Below are 7,531 nucleotides of genomic sequence, written 5' to 3'. Positions count from 1 at the left end.
TAGAGTTGCACATTCTGCTTGCTGCCATGATGAGTTGTACACTTCAGCATGCCTGAACACTTTCAGACATTGTTGTGTCATTTAACCCTTGTATTGGCCTTTGTGTCACAGGGACATGTTTAGCTTCTGGGACCTTTTGTACCAGCCTGCTGTTCCGCTTCGGGCTCCCCAGACTGCGCTTTAATTTCATGTCAAATGCCATCGTGGCCTCATCCTTTAGGTCTCGGAGACCCCCTGTCTTATTTATCATGCCATTATACGTAAGTTCCACCAATGCCGTGGCGCCCTCATCCTTCGATGTCATCTTTCTCCTACCCTTGATGCCTCAGCCTCGCCATTCGGGTACCTGGGACCCAGGGGTGTGTGTGTGTGTGTGTGTGTGTGTGTGTTTATCCAAAACAGATTCAAGGTTTGTTCGGGGCTTTGTCCACGCGGGCCAAGAGGCTAAGGACAAACACAGTCTGCACAGTAGTAGGCCCGCCTAAAGCTCCCGCAGATTTATCTCTTGCAGCCACCGCACACAATGTGTGATTTGCGGTCCTTTCCCTCTGGACAGAGCTGACACTGCTTCCTTTTGCTTTGCACCCTCGGTGTGTCCGGTTCAGAATCCCCGTCCTCCTCTAGGCCCCTTGTGACTGTGCCGCCGCCGCTGCCGCCGCTGCCGCCACTACAGCCGCCACCACCACAGGATCTCCTCGGTTTGATGACGGCTTTGACAAGTGCGGCGGACGCCTCCGTGCGAGGCAGACGCCGCCGTCTCTCGATGAGCGGATTCACAGACGCCCTTCCCAACTGCTCGAGGAACGCCCTCCTCTTGTTGAGCTTGCCGCGCATCCACTCGGGCCTGAGCTCTCGCCACAGCACAAAGGCGTTGTAGGCGGACACGTCGAGGATGTTGTGGAACACGGCGAGGGTCCAGCGCACCATCTTCCTGCGACAGCTGTATGTGTCCACGAGCTTGTCCAAGTTGTCCACGCCTCCCTTGGTGTGGTTGTAGTGGAGGATGATGTCAGGTTTGGCTTGCCTGCCGGCGCCAACGCGCGCATCCCCCGTGTATAGCGTGCTCAGCAGCACCACGTTCCTGTGCCTCTTGGGCACGTAGGACACCAGAGTGGGGACGGGCGTGAAGGCAAACTTGGACGAGAAGACCGCACGGCCCTTTGTGGCGAGCAACGCCCCCGGCAGCTCAGGCTTGTTTTTGCCCATCGTGCCCACCGCGGTGAGGCGCCGCTCAACCAGCAGCCGCTGGACCAGCAGCCGCTGGACCAGCGCGTAGGAGGTGAAAAAGTTGTTGCACGTCACGTTACGCAGGCCCCTCAGGCCCTAGGTCACGTCCAGCACCACGCGGGCGACCAGATTCCTCTCGGGTGTGTGAAAGTGGCGTGTCCAAACAAGAAGATGGAACATGAGGGAAAGAGATGGAAGAAAAAATGTAACACACACACACACACACACACACACACTAAGACAATTGTACGGCAATGGTACAAAAAACCCCGAAAACAACAACAAAGCAACAAATACAACACCTCTAAAGGGCACCAGCTGCTCGTCCACCGTCACACACCTCTCGTACGGCCGCCAGTTTGTCCAAGGCTTGGCGGACAGCTCTTGACTCACGGTCGTCGAATCGCAACAGTCTAGAGTACGCGTGGAACTGCTTGATTGGCATCGTGGCACGGAAAATGGCCCTGCCGCTCTCGTGCCACAGGCTCTCCAAGGCCTCGTTGCGGGACCGGTACACGCCCGCGAGGAGCAGCAGCCCGAGGTAGGCTCGCAGGTCCGTGACGTCCATCTCTTTCCACTTTCCGGCTGTGGCGCATCTCCTTTGACCCTCGAGATTTGTGGCAGCCACAAACAGCAGCATCTGTTGTGTCCTCTTCTTGGTCGGGTTTGTCTTTTTCGGTAGCATGGCAATGAGGTCTAGGGACACTGGGATGACACGTTTTCGAGGACCATTTGACTTTGCCATCTTTTGACACAAATGTTTCCTCATCCTCCTCTTGCCCCTCGTCTTCACTACCATCTTCTTCTTCTTCTTCTTCTTCTTCTTCTTTTTCTTCTTCGTCGTCTTCTCCTACTTGTACTTTTTTGTCTTTGTCTTCTTCTTCCTCTACTTCTTCTTCTTCATTCACTTGTTCTCCTTCTTTGTCTTGAACTTCAACGTCCATTTGGCCTTGGTCATCATCTTTGTTGTCGTCGTTGTAGCAGCAGTAGTCTTTTTCGCCGCTGTGGTCGTGTATGTGTTGGTCCTCTTGTGACGCACACCCACCGCCATCACAGTCACGGTGGTGGTTGTCGTCGTCGTGTTTGTCGCAGGCCTCTTGTGGGTTTTCTCCTTTTTGTACCTTGACTTCAGCGGAGACATTGCGAGCGGCACCGCCGCTCACGAGAATCCGATGCAGCTTCAACTCCAGAGTCAAAAGACGGGCCATGCTGCAGCTCTTCCCCCGGCTGTGACGAGCCACGTGCAACAAGTGCACAGGTCCAAAACAAGATGACGTGAAAAAAAATGACGACAACAAGAAGACAAATGTGTCTTAAGTGTATATTGTGTGTGTGTGTGTGTGTGTAATGAAAATAATTAGTAGACTGATGTCAACCCTTTAGTTTTATTTTTTAACCTCCCTTTCCACTCGCCTTTGCCTTTCCTGTTTGTACTACAACTACAAGCCACTGGCCAGAATCCCGGGGACTCAAAAGCAGGACGATGGGAGGGTAGCAGAACTAATACGTCCGATTGAGTGTACCACCAATGCCAAGGGTCCCTGTGACCTGAAGGACAATTCCACGAGTCCCTGGGACCCGAAGGACAATGTCGCGGGTCCTAGGGACCCGAAGGACAACAACACGTGTCCCCGTGACCCAAAAGGACAACGCCACGGGTCCATGTGACCCGAAAGAACAATGCCACGGGTCCCTAGGACCCAAAGGACAACGTCAAGGGTCCCCGGGACCCGAAGGACAATGCCACGGGTCCCAAGGACCCATAAGGTCAATGCCACGGGTCCCTGGAACCCGAAAGACAACGTCAAGGGTCCTCGGGACCCGAAGGACAATGCCACGGGTCCCAGGGACCCGAAGGACAATGCCACGGGTCCCAAGAACCCATAAGGCCAATGCCACGGGTCCCTGGAACCCGAAGGACAACGTCATGGGTCCCCTGGACCCGAAGGACAATGCCACGGGTCCTTGGGACCCGTAAGGCCAATGCCACGGGTCCTATGGACCCGAAGGACAACGTCAAGGGTCCCCGGGACCCAAAGGACAACGTCAAGGGTCCTATGGACCCGAAGGACAATGTAAAGGGTCCTATGGACCCGAGGGACAATGGCAAGGGTCCTATGGACCCGAAGGACAACGTAAAGGGTCCCCGGGACCCGAAGGACAATGCCACAGTTCCCCAGGACCCGAAGGACAACAAAAGCGTTAAGAAGTGCCTGGCTAGCTCAGTCGGTAGAGCATGAGACTCTTAATCTCAGGGTCGTGGGTTCGAGCCCCACGTTGGGCTGTGGTGTTTTAGAGAGTAGGAATGCCTGAGTTCTGCACTGTATAATGTGGCTGTATTGGGTCTGTCAATTGCAAGAATAGCAGTTCCATCCCAGTGTAAAAATCCCTGTAATTTACCAGACTAAAATGTGCCTGCATTCTACAATCATGGCCTGTGCTGAACTCCTGTTCCTCAGATCAAACTAAAGTCTGGTGACAATGCATGTTCAAATTCTAAAACTTCAACCTATTGTTCTAGAACTGCAGCTTAACATTCTAGAACTACAATGTACCATTTTAGAACTGTAATTAACAGTTTAGGACCGCAACTCTTGAAATTCTACAACTTCAACCTATTGTTCTAGAACTGCAACTTAACATTCCAGAACTGCAGGTTAACATTCATATTCGTAAAAAGGAAATGCAGCTTGAGTCAGTTTCCCGATATCATTTGCCAACAGGAAACATTTGATACAGAATATTATTACCAAAACACAGACTTGATTTTGCCAGTAAAATGTAATAGTAATATTGTGATGAATTTGCCAAATAGGTGACACTTTCTCATCCATCACACTCAATAAATAAACCAGATTATTCAATCCATAACTCCACCTCTATGCAAAGTAGTCTCATCCAGACCCTATCGCACCCTAAGGGAGAATCATAAACCTAGACCAACGAACAAGGAGAGTCCTGTCCTGCTCGTTTGTTCCTCACATTTTTACCCAGTTTTTTCTATTGCGTGCAGTCGAAGCAGGATATGAAAAATTGCCAACACATTGCTTGCTCCTAATCTGTGTTAAATTAACTGGATAAACTGGATTTTAAATTACAGATTAGGAATTTAACAGCTCCTGCCATCAGGGCTCGTCCAGGAGTTGAACCCGGGACCTCTCACACCCGAAGCAAGAATCATAACACTAGACCAGCGAGTCACTTAAAAGCTATGTAAGTCTAGTAGATTGTCATGGGATGCTTTCATGGCTCCACGGCCCGATTCAGCTTTCCGATCTCATTTGACAACAGGAAACATTTGATACAAAATTGCAGGAGTACCTCATACCTTTTACCAGGTTCAGGTGGTTAATAGTTATGGTCAAATGAAGCTTCATTAAGCTTTCTGAACAATGGTCTTCATTTTGGGTTCAAATCCCACTTCTGACAAAAATTGTTTTCATTTGGAACTAACATCTAAGACATGATATTGGGAATTAAGAACATAGCAGTTCTTTGTATTTAAGAGGACATGAATGTGCACGAGAAACGCAATTGCAAGTACCGCGTTTTGTGAGCATCTTTATTGGCACCACATATAAAGTTACTGACTGTGATTTAACTGAAGGGTTTTGGTAAAAGTTATCTTCTTTTTGTAAAACTTTGGGTTGTGCACAAAACAGGAGAAAAGGGTTCTTTGTTGCATCCAGGCTGTTATGTATAACAGATAAAAAGCGCAAATTGACATCATTCCATCCAATACGGGCAAGACGGGGTTGACAGATAGATTTTAAAATCCTTACAGATAAACAGTCATCGTAGCTGTTTGCAGGATTTCCGCAAAATTTACCGAGATTAAACTGGGCCGTATAGTGACGATTATAGGAAAAGAGAGAAGTACTTCCACTCGTTGTTACCTGTCGTTGCTATGGGTAACAAGAGTTCACAGTTACACGTTTCCTTAGGGGCCCGTAGTGGATGAAATGGTAAAACATTTGGCCCTGGATGCATAGAATGCCTGCCATATTGAGCGACAAAACTTCTAGTTCAGGAGATTATTTTTTCCACAGCCAGTAGTTTTAGAAGCCTGGGTAGCTCAGTCGGTAGAGCATCAGACTTTTAATCTGAGGGTCCGGGGTTCAAATCCCTGTTCAGATGTAGAGTCGACATTCTTGAACACTTCAGATACTGCCATATCGTTTGTGTTCCATCCATAAGTCTTTAAAAAGAATTGTGGCCGTTTTTCGAACAGGTTTGCATCATAACAATGTTGCTGGTAAGTCTAAATGTACAATAGGCAACCTACGTCCATCTTGCTAGCAGCCAAATCTCTGTACTCATCTCCCTGCTTGGATAGAAGGTCATCTGGTGCATTTTTCTTGTCACGAGGGCTAAGTGTTGTGGTCTGGTGCATTCCCCAACCTGTGTCGTGTCTTCTCTTTCTTCTGTGTGTCTTGTCTGTCTTGCCGTGAGGGCGTTCCAGGGGATCTAGAGGCGTGGCTTTCCATCTACGTTCCGTCATCCACTCAGCTGTTCCTCATCACTCATCACCCACGTCAATACATAAACCCGGGCTGACCGCCTCTTCAACGCCAGATCATTACATGCACTATTGTGGTAACTGGGCTCCTAGTCATTTGCGCCTGTGTTGTTGTTTGTTGTTGTATTCTAGTACTAACTCTGCCTCTCCTTAGATCCATCCGTTGTCCCTCCGAGTTGCCTTCCTCCCTCACGCCGACCAGCCACCTGTCTACACCAGTGTTTGAACCCCTCCGCACTCATTAAACGTGCCTTTTGTATCTCTATGGTTCTGGGTCTTACTAACTGTAACACTAAGAGTATAGAAGCGGAACAAGAGGGAGAGTTGTTTTTTTTGCACCCACCAGCAATAAAGTTTACTTGTCTGAAGCTGTGTTGTTTGAATAAGGTTATCAATGTTTTGAGTGAAAAAGAATACCACAGCTGAAGTCCTTGGTAGGGCGACAGCTTTATTGTGGAACACTTCAGATACTGCCATATTGTTTGTGGTCCCTCCATAAGTCTTTAAAAAGAATTGTGGCTGTTTTTCAAGCAGGTTTGCATCATAACAATGTTGCTGGTAAGTCTAAATGTACAATAGGCAACCTACGTCCATCTTGCTAGCACCCAAATCTCTGTGCTGATCTCCCTGCTTGGATGGCAAGTCATCTGGTGGATTTTTCCTGTCACAAGGGCTTTTGATCAAACTACGTATAGTGCTTCCGAATGAGGACACTAAGAGTATAGAAGCGGAACCAGAGGGAGAGTTGTTTTATTGTACCCACTAGCAGTAAAGTTTATTTGTCTATAGCCATAAAATTGCATTAGGTTATCAACGTTTTGAGCGAAAAAGAAAACCACAGCTCAAGTCCCTGGTAAGGCAACAGCTTGATTCTGGGATATGTATGAAGTGCTCGCTATCGTCATCTGTCATGCAGGTTTGCAGGATGTTCACAGTCTGCAAGTGGCCATGATGAGTTGGGACTTTGAGCTTTTTAACCGTTTTGGCCAATTTAGCCAATTTTCAACCAGTTTGTGCAATAACATTTGGTGTTCTCAGGCAATGTGCAAATTATGGTCTACCCTCCTGCTGTCCAGAAGACCGTGATCATTGCAACAGCTTTTTGGTCTTCATTTACTTGCACTTTAATTTGTAGTTTAATTTGTAATTTTAATTTGTAATTGTTTTTCCCACTCGAGTTGCAAACTCTGCTAGATGAGTTGTCCATTTGAGCTACCTGTATGGACATGGACCAATTCAGACACTATCATATCATGTGTTCCATGCACAAGTCTTTAAAAGAATTGTGACTGTTTTTCAAGCAGGTTTGTATCATAACAATGTTGCTGGTAAGTCTAAATGAACAATGGGCAACCTACATCCATCTTGCTAGCACCCACATCTCTGTACTCATCTCCCTGCTTGGATAGTATGTCCAAGGACATACCACTTATGTTCTATAACCCTTTTCATTGGTTTGCTACCACTCTTAAATAATTCCTTTCATTGTATCAATCTCAGAAATAACCAAAGAATGACAAATTCCATTCATTTGCTAGTGCCAGTGTTCAACCACCTGTCTCTGTATTTTCAGCAGCAGTAGTGTTTTTTTAAAACACCTGCCCCGTGTGAGGGTTGACCTCACGCCCTTCAGATTATGAGACTGACGCGCTGCCTACTGCGCCAACGAGGCTATGAAAGGTGTTGTAATGGTTCGCAAAATTTCAGAAAAACTAACAATTTGGTCGTCAATCTTCACAAAAACAATGTATGTGGAAACCTACGTACTCACACAAAGGCTAAAAT

General features: G+C 47.6%; 1 non-coding gene across 1 annotated transcript; it reads left to right on the top strand.

The window, feature by feature from the left end:
• Positions 1 to 3,438: 3,438 nt before the first annotated feature.
• trnak-cuu (transfer RNA lysine (anticodon CUU)) lies at positions 3,439 to 3,511 on the top strand. Its single transcript has one exon. It is a non-coding gene; the product is annotated as a tRNA-Lys (tRNA).
• Positions 3,512 to 7,531: the final 4,020 nt, after the last annotated feature.

This window comes from Etheostoma spectabile, unplaced genomic scaffold (genome assembly GCF_008692095.1).
Source record: "Etheostoma spectabile isolate EspeVRDwgs_2016 unplaced genomic scaffold, UIUC_Espe_1.0 scaffold00018659, whole genome shotgun sequence".
Classification (NCBI taxonomy): Eukaryota; Metazoa; Chordata; class Actinopteri; order Perciformes; family Percidae; genus Etheostoma; species Etheostoma spectabile.
Note: the sequence above shows the minus strand (reverse complement) of the source record. Positions and strands in the feature narration are given on the sequence as shown.